The following is a 13,929-nucleotide window of genomic DNA, read 5'->3' as shown; positions in this document are numbered from 1 at the left end:
TCCAAGAATCACTACACCCTCCCCACAGAATGAACACGCCATAGATTCTCATTTTACATCCTTCTCTGCTCATCTGTTCCAGTATCTGAGCTACAACTTGAACTTGGGTCATTTGGGTTGCAGTCAGGGATTTTTCTCTCTACATCATAGAGCTGGGGACTTGTGTAGTTTTGTTGATAAACTATACAGTTTTTAATATATGTGCTTCATATAAGTTTTTTGTGTACTATGATATGCTGTTTTAGTGTGCTGTAAAAAATGTGAATTTTAAGTTACTGTTGTTGTCTGCTTGGCTCATGTTACAGCTGAAAATTGTCCTTGGACATGCCCATCTACCTGGTTAATTAAATCAGACTAAGTGAGCGGACATGAGATACACACATAAATAAATAAAAATAAGTAAATAAATGTATCAGAATGATTTGTAATACTTTTTTCCAAGAGAAATTTTATAACTAGTGTGGTTGTGAATTGAGCAGATTATCACGGAAAGTAAAAGTCTTAATTTTGTAAAGATGCATCATCTGTCTGTAGGGGATGTAAAGGTCTTTGGACGATGATAAATCCCTCATTGTGTAACAGTAAATAAAAGTGATAAGAGCATTTGCTCTGAATTCAACAATAACAGGTAGCAGATTACAGTTAAATGTTTTCTTTTATCAGCTAAATAACCATCCTGATTGTTATGAGTTATACGATTATGTTTCCTTTAACAAGATATTGAAACAGGTTGATAGATTTTGTTAAGGGTAACCAAAATAAGTTGAGTGCTTGCTAACAGAGTACTGTTAAGTAGGAGTGGGTGCGTATTTGAGAATTATTTTTAATCATGTAGTTTAAGATGTAGGGGTAAGTCATCTATTAATTTTGTATGTACACTTCTGCTGCCCAAGAACTTCCTGAGTGTTCCATTCAATATGCAAGTAGAACTAAATCAGTAAAATCAGATTTCAAGACACTTGCATGCAGTGAATTTCATAACTACTGCTCACAAAGTACCAGACATTGTGACTGAGGAGGTGTCACCCATTTTTAACTTAAGCCAGGTGATATAACATGGTATTTGATAGCACTGTGACAGCCATTTCTAATTATCTAATACATCTAATTATAAAGAGGGCTGATTGTTTCTAGTGGAAGACTCACTGCAGATGAAGAGTAAATCCTTTGTAAAAAAACAAAGCTTTAAGAGAAGAGAGGTAATGAGTTAGATTAGAGATGAAAGGGAAACTGGTAGGTGCTGAGATACTGAACCCAGACATACTCCATATTGAATGATATAAAACAATCACTTAGAGATATCACTCCAAATGTTGAGTGGTCTGCTTTATGGAAAGGCTATAAACCACTTTTATAGGTATTGCATGAACACTAGTATTATCATCTGAGTGAATAAATATAAAGTTCTGCTGTTTTCTCAAGTCTATGGACTTTTCAATTCATTTCTTGTAGCAGTTTTCAGGTGAAGAGAAAGTTGGACCACTTTTCCTTGATTAAACTAAATATTTTTGTCCTACCTTCTAATAAAATCAGTTAACATTTCTTCAGCTGCTGCTTTGCCCTATCTTCTTTCATTGATAATCAACAGCCCTTTACATATCCCACAATGCTATCTTTTCCCTCCAGTTTATGTAGCTTAAATGTGCATATCATAAATAAAACTATACAAACAGAAATCCACTTTGTGATATAAGAGGTCAATGTTCACCAAAGAGTCATTCAGTAGGAAGATGTATAAAACATTTTTATTAAACGTGACAACAATAAAAAAAAAAACGAGTCCAAAAGGTAAATTCTGGTAAGTGCTTTCATCCGTGTAAATGCATGACTTTATCAAAACGAAAATGAATCCTATTCAACACATTTAAATAGCAATCACATGCAATTGATTAAACAATAAAATAACAAGTGACCTAAAACAATGCTGTTAAAACAACAGATACGTAAAAAAACAAGTTGTTGTTGTTGTCTTTTCCCGGTTAGGGGTCGCCACAGCAGAACTCCTGTCTGCTAATGATTGGCAGTAGATTTTGACGAATGCCAAGGTACCAGCTCGACGTTCAACCTTTAATGAAGGCACACCCATTTACACATGTCTTTCAAACGTCCAACCAGCCTCAGGGAGGATATGCAGACTCCACACAGAAGGCACTCCCCGCACTTCAGCCTAGAATCGAACAGGAGAACTTCTTGCTGTGAGGCAACAACGCTACCACTGCACCACCGCGGATGTAGTAAATACCTACTTATAAAGTCATACTTCAGTTAATAAATATTGCACATGAAGGTAACAATACAACATTCTCTTATAAAATCAAAGCCCTATCCTTTAAAATAGGGATCAATGACAAATGTTCATTTGTTCCAGGTGGACTAATAACATTTAGTCTCATTTGCCATCTCAATTCACTTTTACCTATATTGTTAACCCAGTTACCCCCCTTCTAAAGTCTTTAACAACTATTTCTAAAATACCAAAACTGAAACTAGTGTAGTTGGCACATGACTGCATATGCTTGTATAAAGCATTATGCATCTTTTTGGTATCTATGACATAAAGGTGCTCATAGATATGTTTATGAAGCATCCTTTTGGTTTTCCCAATGTAAAATCTATTACATCCTTGACAGACACTAACATACACTAGGCCTTTACTACCACAATCCCCCCCTGCTAATCCCACCTTTTGCAAGGGTTCACCATTAAGTATGTGCCTCTCATTCATGACATAAGGGCAGTAGTTACAAGATCCACATCTCATGGTCTCCTTTCCATTATAACTATTGGGAAGAGGATGTTTTAATAAAAACTTCATATTATGTCCCATGTTGTAAGTAAATAATGGCATGTTGCCCAAACTTTTATTACTATCACTATTCCCTTCTAAAATAACCCAATTTTTCCTCACTATATTATGTACCTTTTGTCCAAAAGGCCCAAAGAAGGTTACCAGAGAGTGTGAAAATTGAAGTTATTTCCTTGACCAGTGTTACTGTCTGTCACTAAACTTCGTTCTAATAGCGGTGTATACTTAGTTCCCAGCCATCTAAAATCTCCATTCCTAATTCTCGGACCCACTTCTCAGGGTAACCCCTTGCCACAAACATTTGTATGAGATTGCCTAACTCCCTCTTAAAATCCATCAATGTGGAACACATCCTAGCACCTCAAATCATTTGTCCTCTCATAATATTCCTCTTAATGTACTGCGGATGATTACTACTGTATGCTAAAAAAACTATTGAAGTATGTGGGTTTCCTAAATACTTTTGAAGTAAAAATACCTTGGGCCTGGTCTCTCCCAATAGTAACATCCAAATAATCTATGGCAACCTTAGAATAGTGGTGTGTAAATTTACAATAACATATATTTTTAATGTATTGAATAAAGTTCTCTACCACTACTTTTTCACCTTCCCAAAGGATCAAAATATCATCCAGGTAATGCACATAGTTCAACCACTGACTTTGAAACCCTGAGTTGAGTATGTATCTTCTCTCCCATGATACCATGACTAGATTTGCATACATAGGGGTGCAACTAGATCCCATCGCCATGCCCTTTAATTGCTTAAAACCTCATTCAGAAAAGTAATAAAATTGTTAAACAATATCCTATCCATTACCTCCATAACAAATTTAATCAAGGTGCCATTTAATGATGTAAAATCTAATAGGCTTCTAAAAAAAGTTCAAGACCCATGTCATGTGGTATAGAGCCAAACAAATAGATCACATCAATTGTTGAAAACCCTACTGAGTCCACACAGAAATCTTGTTGGATTCTTGAATGGAAATCCCATGAATCAGATAAAACATGGGTAATGGGATGGAGTGTATCCATCAATAAATGGTCAACAAATACTCCCAGGGAATAAATTGAACTATTATGTGCTGCTACTATAAGCCTGTAAGGGGATGAATGAAATTGTTGTGCACTTTCAGGATGCCAAACACTATAGGGATGTGAGGATGTTAGTATTGTCAATAGTCCTACCAGGTACACATTTAAATCCTTTTTTAAAAAGTGAAAAGTAGGTATCTGTCCATGTAATTGAAAATGTTGAACCCCTGGGAACTCATCATTTTCCCTTCACAACATGAAATAATTTGGTTACCATGTGTTGTATCACTCAAAATCTGTTGACCCTGTTGTTCCTCCAAAAGTTCCTCTGACCACTATGTTTTTGCCCCCTCAGGGTTTGTGGCTGAAATAAAAAAAAATCTGTTTCTGTTTAAAATCCTTTTGGATCTACATAGGGGTGGAAAGTCTTGCTCAAATACCTCATATACCTCATGATTAAAATTCTGTGTAAAAACATTGTTCCCCCCTTGTCCTAGATCATGGCTATTAGAAATCACCTCTGCCCCAAACAAATCATTTCTATTTTCATTTGGATGTGACCCAAAGTAACTCTTGGGGAGTGGGTAAGCCTCCTTCTGCCTATAATCCTGCTCGTTCGTCTTAAGTTTTTTCAGTTTGCAAGCTAAGTTTTCCCTCACCTGTTGTTCAGTCTTACCAAAAAGACTGTCATACCTATTTTCAAAATTCATAAAATTGGTATCATTTAAAATGTCATTATTAAGAGCATTAATGTCCTCCAAAAGACCATTTATTTTGTTGGTATTGGTTCTAATAATAAAATGCAAAAGTTCAGTGCCATGCCGATCAAACATAGCTAGCAGTTCATCAAGTTCTGATTGTCCCACAGTCAAATCGTTTGGGAATTTGCTCATTCTTAGCCCCTTAGGAACTCTTTGAACAGGAATACATTCAGTGAAGTATACATTGTCCACTTGTAAATTACATACCTTACTCAACTTAGCTTCAAAAAGTTGCAAACGGTTGTTTAAATCCACAGGTCTAGTAGGCCGCTCATCGTGGGTAAATGCCAGTTCCTTTTTTAACCACTGTTCAAACCATAAGGCCCAGTTAGAGCCTTCCATAATTCTTCCAGACCCTTGTCCACAAGGAATACTACACCATTGAAAGAGGAACCCCTTTACTTTCTGCAGGCCCTTTAGCACCGGAAATTGATGTCATCACTGGATGAGAGTTCATCGCTAGGATCTCTGGGTATTGTAATTTGTCAAAGGTGCTCTGAATTTGCTGATATTGCAAAGCCATTAATTTTATAAGTTGCATTAGGTTCCCTTCCTCATCACTAGATGCACGTTTACCTACATTTGTGGCACCATTGGACTGATTATGCCCTAGGTCAGGTCCATGATTAGTATCCATTGTCCAAGGTTGTAAAAGCAGTCTTCAATGAACAGGTAACTCTCGTAGCCTCTTAAATCACACTCACACTCAAGTAAGACTAAAAACCAAAAGAAGCGTGAAAAAGTGGATAACACAAACCATATAAACAAAAATCCACTTTGAAAGAGGTCAATGTCCACCAAAGAGTCATTCAGTAGGAAGATGTATAAAAAATTTTTATTAAATGTGACAATAATAAAAAATGAGTCCAAAAGATAAAGAAAGTCAATCAGGTTGAGGAGACAAGATCAACCCATTACAAAACCAAACTGGGTGGGGTCCAGTGTTTGAAGGTTGCCAGTATCTTTGTTTATAAGATCCATGATAATGCATTCCATGGCTTTGCAGACCAGGCTCGTCAGACTGATGGGACAATAGTTCCCAGGATCCAAGGTGGATCCCCCCTTGTGGAGTGGGATAACTGTAGCTGTGCACCACTCATTGAGCACGAAGCCTGACGTGAGGCTATGATTAAACATTACACTTAGGTGGGGTACCAGTTCATTTTGTAGTTCATGTTGTACACGGCTTGGGATGTCATCTGTTCCCATAGATGCTGTATTCTTAGCTTTGAAGAGTGCATTTTTTACCTGTGTGGCCGTGATCACCAGAATTTGGCAATCATTTGATATTGAGATGGGCCCTTTAGGGGGTGAGAGGGGGGTGAAGTTGGCACTGAATTGATCTGCCAGGATATTGGCAATATCCTTGGGATCAGTATATTTGATGCCATTCTGTTGTAGCTCAGAGCAGATCTGAGCATTGCCATTTAGATTCTTGACATAACTATAGAATGCCTTGTGGTTGTCCTTGGAACCTTTGGCAATTTTATTTTCGTAACTAGTTTTGGAGGATTTTATGAGGGATCTCAGCTTCTTACTGAGGCTGGCAAGGGAGTTTTTTGCATCCTGGGATTTTCCTCTTTTCTGCAACAGTTTCTTCCTTCTCTTGTATAGTTTGTTCATGGCAGGGGACCACCAGATCGGGTTCCTTTTTTTGGAGGAGACCATCTTGGTTCTGTTTGGAATGGCATGATTCATGCACGAGTGGATGTGCTCATACAATGCCTCAGTGTAGGATTCAGCAGTCAAACTTTCAGTTCCCGTCTGCATGGGTGTCATGAAGTTTGTCACTTCTGACTTGAGTAGCATGAAGTTGGCTTTGGATAAGTTTTTTATGGCGGTTTCCCTACTGGGGGGTGGGGGTGGGATGTGGATATCAAGGGTGATTAGCTTATGGTCAGATCTGACCGGGGCTATCCTGCCTTATATAAGTGGTACATCTTGGGTTATTTCTGCTAAATATCTGAGCTTTGTCCGGCTAAGATCTACCTGCAATCAACTGGATATATAAGTGAATTTAATTACACTTTTATCTGCACTTTTTCATATAGTACTGCATTGTATTTGTTTTTGTTTCTCACTGAATATTAATTGAACTGAAAATTGTGGCATGTGTTTCTGAAGTTCTGAAGTTCCTAAATCAAATTGTACAGTTTTTTTTTATCCATAACAGTTGCACCAGTGTCATATCTAAAGACATACCTACAATTATTTTATTAGCATTGCTCTCAGTATATGTTTCCTTTGGGCTAAATGTATCTATCCTAACTCATTAATTTATAGGATCATTGATCATAGGATATAAGCATGGTGTGAGAACCAGTCAGCATAATACACAAATGCCATTAATCAAAGCTTACAGCTTCTGTCTTCTGAGTTAATTGTCGTCTGGTCCCATGTACATAAAATGTCATCTCATCCTAATTTTTTTAATTCATTTAAGTAAAGTTTAACAATTTTCTTTTTAGCATTATCTATTTTAAGAGAAGATTACCAGAACTTGCATTAGCGCTGCAGAAAATGTTTAAACATACAGATTCAAAGAGAATGAGGCAGGCTAGTAACAAAGCCAAACAGAAAGACCTCATGTGTTATTTGCCATATTCTTAATAATTGCTAAAACTTTTAAAGTTGTATTCCTTGGTGTACAATACGATGATGCCGTGTACTTGGTGATGCTTCAATAGATGAGCTTCCAGCCTGTACACAGTTTAAGTTGTGGTGCAGATATACTTTTGGATACAATTTATGCCCATTAAATTTCCAGTGTTACTTTTGAGGAGGTTAGAGTATGGTATTTTGCTTATGTGGGGTCCAGAGTTTATTCATTACTTCAGCAGAGATCATGGTGTAGTATCTGGAACTCATAGATTAATCCTGCATGCCTGTGCAAAGCAAATAGTTGAGGGGTTTGCTGCACAAAGACACTCACAGTTAAAATGACATGCACCAACATCATCTATGTGCCATTCACATGAACATTCCACATAGTAATTGGTGATGACCTATGTAATATGTTTATGAATCTCAGCCAATGGGCTTTTGTTTGTTTTGTATTGGGACCTGACATTAATGTCTGCATACTGTTACAGGCAAGACATCAACAACATTGTAAAAAAAAAACAACAAACTGCATGCATTGTACTTTATCAGTACTCAATATGTATTAGACAGAAAAGACAGAACACTTGTTCCCTCAAATATATATATATATATATATATATATATATATATATATATATATATATATGTGTGTGTGTGTGTGTGTGTGTGTGTGTGTGTGTGTATGTGTGTATGTGTGTGTTTGTTGACTGAAGGGAGGTGAGTTGATACAGGTCCTTTTTCAGTGACTTTACAGGCTTAATGGCAAATTTATAGCAGTAGTCTAAGTAGCATGAGAAACAAAAATAACAAATATTAATAAAAAATAAATAAAACAGAATGTGAAAGGGTAAAAGTTACAGTATTAACAGGAAAAAACAATGCAGAAATCACTATTTATATCATCATTGCCATCATCAACCCCCTCTTCCCTATTTTTGACATGGGATTGGGGTGTCATGTCAGCTGTCATCACCTCTCTGAATTAATTGACACTCTCCTGCCTTCTTCAGCAGTCATGCCTGACTGTCACAATACTTCTCTCACACCAGCCATCTACTTCTTTGTGGGATGCCCTCATTTCCTCTTTCCTTCTTCCTGTCTGTCCCAAATCTTGTTCACCAGATTGTCTTCTAATTTTCTGCATATGTGTTCTCTTTGACCTTCTCTGCAATTGGAGCTACTTTGACTTTTACTCTGATGTCCTCATTTCTATGTTCAACAGTGTGCATCCTACCACCCACCTGAGGCACTTCATCTTCACCATCTCTAGCTTCCTCTACTGTTCTGCCTTTACTGCCCAGGTGTCTGTACCTTACAGTAGTAAAGGTCACACTGCTGTTTGTACACCTTAATTTGCAGCTACTTTGACTTTCTTCTGTCATAGACTATCCCTGATACTCTGGAGCAGTTGGCTGCAACCCCTCTGATTCTAGCTTTGACCTCCTCATTCAGAATTCCCTTTTCCTGAGCAACCCCTCCCAGATTCTTGAAGCTGATTACCAGTTCCACTGTTGCCCTTCTATCTCATTTTTCAGCTTCTCCTGATTTCCCCCAATTTATGCTATTTCAGTTGTCTTACCTGTACATTCCATTCCCCCACCCTTTATTAGGGTTCTTGCTCAGATTCTGCCTTTTGATGCCATGTCATCTGCATACAGTAACTTTAATGATTTACCTCCTCTGACTTGTTTGCTAATGTAGTCCATCACCAGTACGAACCACAATGAGCTCAGAGCTGAATGCTGATGCACACCCACTCCCACTAGGTCACCCTCTGTGAAACAACTGACTATCTGTACTTGAGTCATTGGGTCCTTGTACATAGCCTCAACTAATTCTACCAATGTTTCTGGGACCTTAAACCACCACAGGACTGCCAAAATAAGCTTTCTTGTGACCGTGGGATATGCTTTGTCCAAGTCTAGGAATGGCCTGTTGTCTCAGTCTCATTGCAAACATCAGGCCAACTGTCTTGCATCCTAGTCTGAGTCCAAACTGCTTATCTCACATATTACTTTCTAATATTCTATGAATTCATTTATCAATCATCCTGTCCAGATCTTTCATGCAGTGAGGCAGGACTCTGATACCTCTCCGCAGCTGTGAACGTCCCCTTTGCTCGTGTACACTGGCACTAGTATTCTCTAGTCATCCAGAATACACATTTCTCTTCACACTGCTATGAGTACCCTCAAGAGCCATTTCTCCCCTTATCACACCCACATCTTTATCATATCTGTTGTGACCTCATCTGAGGCTGCTGCTTTTCCTGTCTTCATTTTCCTTTGTGCAGTTCTTGTTTCTTCAGGAGTGGTCTCTTCCTCTTCTATCATTGTATGCTAGGTCTGAGGCAATACAGCTTCTGTGGGGTTTCTTCACTCAGAAACTACGGTAAGTACTCTTTCTATCTGCATTTGATGTCCTGCGAATCGGTGAGCAGGTTGTTGCTGGCATACATTATGAGTGGTTGCTCCTGATAGCTAGTAGCTTATTGACCTGGGATGGGTTTTATGGCAGGCATACATTGGTCAATATGGACACATACACCCCACCAATCATTAGCATGGATCCATGCCATAAGTCAGAGTAAACCAGGTCCACAACCCACTTATCATTGGTGAATACCCATACCCATGCCCATTTGGTGACATTAGTCAACATAAATGAATCACCTAGATACATATTTTACACCATCAAGTGGCTAGTCTATCATGCAGTCTGGGATCTGTACTAATCTGTCTTGAGGATACTGCACACCACAAATCTTCCCCTATAGACACCATCAAGAGTCTGTTCTACTGACCACAACTCAATTCCTAGGTAACCTAGGTGAGGAGGTAGTAAGAACCCTGTATAGGCACAAGGAGAACATGCAAACTCCATACAGGCACTGGCCAGAGGTCAGGATTGAATCTTGTATTTATAAATGAGAGACAAAGACCTTAACCATTATGCCAACTGCCACTACATACATAGAAATGCGAAAGCAGCAGTAGCTACATCAGCCTCATTTTTCTGCATTTTGTAAATGAGGTTGGAGTGTCGCATCACATTGACCATCATCCAGGGCACATTGACCATCACCTAGGGCCAATGCTCACACCACTGGGTAGCTAGAAATATAAAAATAAATGTTTGTTAGTTCAAATGCAAAATGGAGGTCAGACTACTGCAGAGTACCAGATTATTCAGAATATTGCACACTATCAGGTAATTCACTTACAACCAACTAAACCACCATATATTTCACTTATCTATTTCTTTTTTTTTTCCTTATTCATGTTTTCCATGTTTTCCATTCCTTTCAGTGGAGTGAATTTGGAGTTTAATTTTTGTAGGTTTTCTATTTTAATATGCTTTGTAAGCGCAAAGAATACAATGGTTCCAGGTTATTTTGGGCCAGATTTCACTTTCAGTCTGCATTAGTCTATGTGAACAGGACTTTGTTTTTCATAGGTAAGATTTCTGAATAATTCAGTGTTAGTTTTATATTTGTATTTTGTTGTTATAAACGTGTATTGTATTTGCATTTTGTAATATTAATTATTTACGTCATGTTAGTGTGATTTTTATGCTGTCTTGTATTACATTTTTACTGAATGACTTTTTTATATAGGCTCATTAGTGCGGGAATAATGAAGGAGGTTGGCTGTTTCCACACAGGTAACTAGAGGAAACAATCGGTGGAAATGCAGAAATGCTGACTGCTCCTTAGAAAGAAATGCAAGTATTCTCCATATCCATCTAAGTAGCTGTAATCTTGCTTTAACATCCACTTACATGTTTAAATGGCAGTTATTATATGAAAACATAGTGAACTTTTTATAATTTTACATACTTTTGAATGTCTGTAAAGTGCATTATTTTCATCCTTAGTTTTAACTGCATGAAGATGTTTACATATCCTTAACCTAAGGCTTCTAGTTGTCATTTCGATATAAAAACTTGTGGACCCTGAACATAAAACAATATATACTACCCCAATTGTGCACAGGTTAAATCTACCTTTGCAATAATAGAGCAGGTCCTAAGGGATTTTAGAGGTGGAGATATAAAAAATTCTAGAGAGCAGAAAGAAGTGGAATGGCAGGTTTGAACAAAAATATAAACATTAAGTGTTTTTTAAAGCAAAGAAAATGAAATGGGAATTTTATAAAATAGAGGAGAGTTTTATATGGTGAAGGTCAATAAAATTTGTGCTATACAATTCTTCATACAAGGTGGTGACTGACCTAATATCTAAGGGAAATGTATAGTACTTACTTACGTTATCACCAGCACCTGCTATGCCCACACAGTACAATTGCAGTACAAGTTTAAAATTACTGACTGTCCAAGATATCACCTACCTCAAGTTGAGCCTAGTTCATCTTATAGCCAAACAGTCTGTCTTCATAAAGGGTGGATGACAATAGTCACAGAAATGCTGTGAGGTTACCTTTCATAAACTACAAAATAAGACACAATCCATAAACTTTATTAAGAAATAAATAAAACACTTTTTAATAGAAAAGTTATATAACAATATAAAAAAGAAGAATTAAATGCATAGACCATGGAATATAAACAGTAAATTAATTAGCTATAAAATTAATTAACTATTAACTATAAATAAGACACAATCCATAAAATTTTATTGCAAAATAAATAAAACACTTTTTACTAGACAAAAGTTACATAACAATATAAAAAAGAATTAAATGTATAGATGATGGAATATAAACAGTAAATGAATTGCACAGGAAATAAAGTAAGATTCCTTAAACAGATAGATGGCAACAAAATTATGTTTAAAACTAAAGAGATTGTTCCTAACATTTTCTACAGAAGGCTGTTACCAAGTTATCACTGTAAAACTGAAAATATCCAGTGGCTGCAGATAACAGACATAAAATTTGTTAGAGAATTAGCTTACTGTGTCTGGGAAAGCAGACTATATTTTTCCTTCTATATCTGCTGTAGCAGTTGCTTTGCAGCTTGAAAGAAAACACAGGAATTTTGATTCAGATTTCTCTGCAAATTTGATGTTTCCCAAGTCCAAACAACAGTCTGAAATAGAAGTTTAAAAATCCTGATTCAGGACTTGTAGATGGTTAATATGATTTCAAACTCAAACAAAAGTGTTTGTATTTTAAACCAAGCTGATAAAACACACAGACATTTCAACTGCAGTTAAGTATAAAATATTAAACAATTCAGTTATTCTTAAAAAAGAATACTTATAAATTTGAAACTGCTGACATTTCTACAACTAATAGTATATACAGCTTTTGACACAAACACAGGTACAAACACACATTTACACATGTACATGCACACACACACACACACACACACACACACACACACACACACACACACACACACACACACACACACACACACACACATATATATATATATATATATATATATATATATTTATATACTAGCTGTACCCGGCCACGCATTGCTGTGGCTCAGTCTGGTTAAATGGAAAAGAAAGAAATAATAATATGTTTAATTTCACAATGCTTGTGGGTATACAATATTTTTTGTTGTTCCATTGTCTGTGCAGATATAGAGATTGTCTGGTTTGCCAACTCTAGAACATGCAACATATAATTGTCCTTGTGAGAAGCAATCCGTGTGTAGATCTAAACCGCACAATTCTAAAGATTGGCCCTGAGCTTTGTTGATGGTGATTGCAAATGCTAATCGAATTGGGAATTGAAATCTCTTAAATTGAAATGGCATATTCGTTGGAATCATAGGAATGCGAGGAATGAGGACATCTTCACCTTTGAAAGGTCCTGTCAAGATTGTTGCTTCTATGACGTTGCTCATTAATTTTTTTACTGCAAGCCGCGTGCCGTTGCAAATCTTTGGCTGGTTGATATTTCGCAACATGATAATTGGCACACCGATTTTCAATTGCAGTATGTGTGGTGGCATCCCTGGCAGATCGAGTAAATTCAAAAATTTTGTTGGATAATTAACCGCTTCATCTGCTTCCACAACAGTGTCGGCGGACTTGTATGTGACTGCCTTGCTTTGAATGTTAGACTGAATAATATTGTTAAGTTCGTAGACGTCTTTGTTCTTGGCCGCAAGAATAGCTGGTTCAGTCAGCCAATCGTGATTCTTATAATTGGTTTGAATATTGGGAAATACTTTTTCAACCAATTCTTCTTTTGACGTCACTAAATTGCAGAAGTTATGAGGCAATGAAATTCGTCCTGAGGTCAGATCAACCAGCACCTTTCCGTTCCCAATTTCCAGCAATTGATGTGAGAATATCTCAGCTGATCGATCGTTTTGCAGCTGACATGCATATTTGTAGTTAATTTTAATGTCTTTACGTGTCGCCACAAAGTAGAGTATTTCAAGCAAGCATTTATTTTGTCCGCTGGTGTCGATCGAGGAGAACGAAGCAGATCTGAAGCTGCAGAACACGATCGCCGTGCTTGCAACCGTGCATCCTCAAGTCTGGCTGCATGTTGCTCTGCTGCTTCCTCGGCACATATTTGAGCCATTCTTTACCTGTTTCGCTCGTTCGCTGATGGCCGTTCTTCCTCAGTTTGATTTGCAATTACTCGACGCACTGCTTCCGCTCCACGAGTACGACGACCTAAGTTTGATCTTCTGCGAGGCATTATTTGGATGAACTAAAGCAGATCGATTGCACTGAAAAAGAAGAAAGAAAGTTATAACAAAAACATATAAAATTGCATATTTGTA

Source organism: Protopterus annectens, chromosome 5.part0 (genome assembly GCF_019279795.1).
Source record: "Protopterus annectens isolate FY-2018-M chromosome 5.part0, PAN1.0, whole genome shotgun sequence".
Lineage (NCBI taxonomy): Eukaryota > Metazoa > Chordata > Ceratodontiformes > Protopteridae > Protopterus > Protopterus annectens.
The sequence above is the reverse complement of the archived record's forward strand: the minus strand, read 5'-3'. Positions refer to the sequence as shown.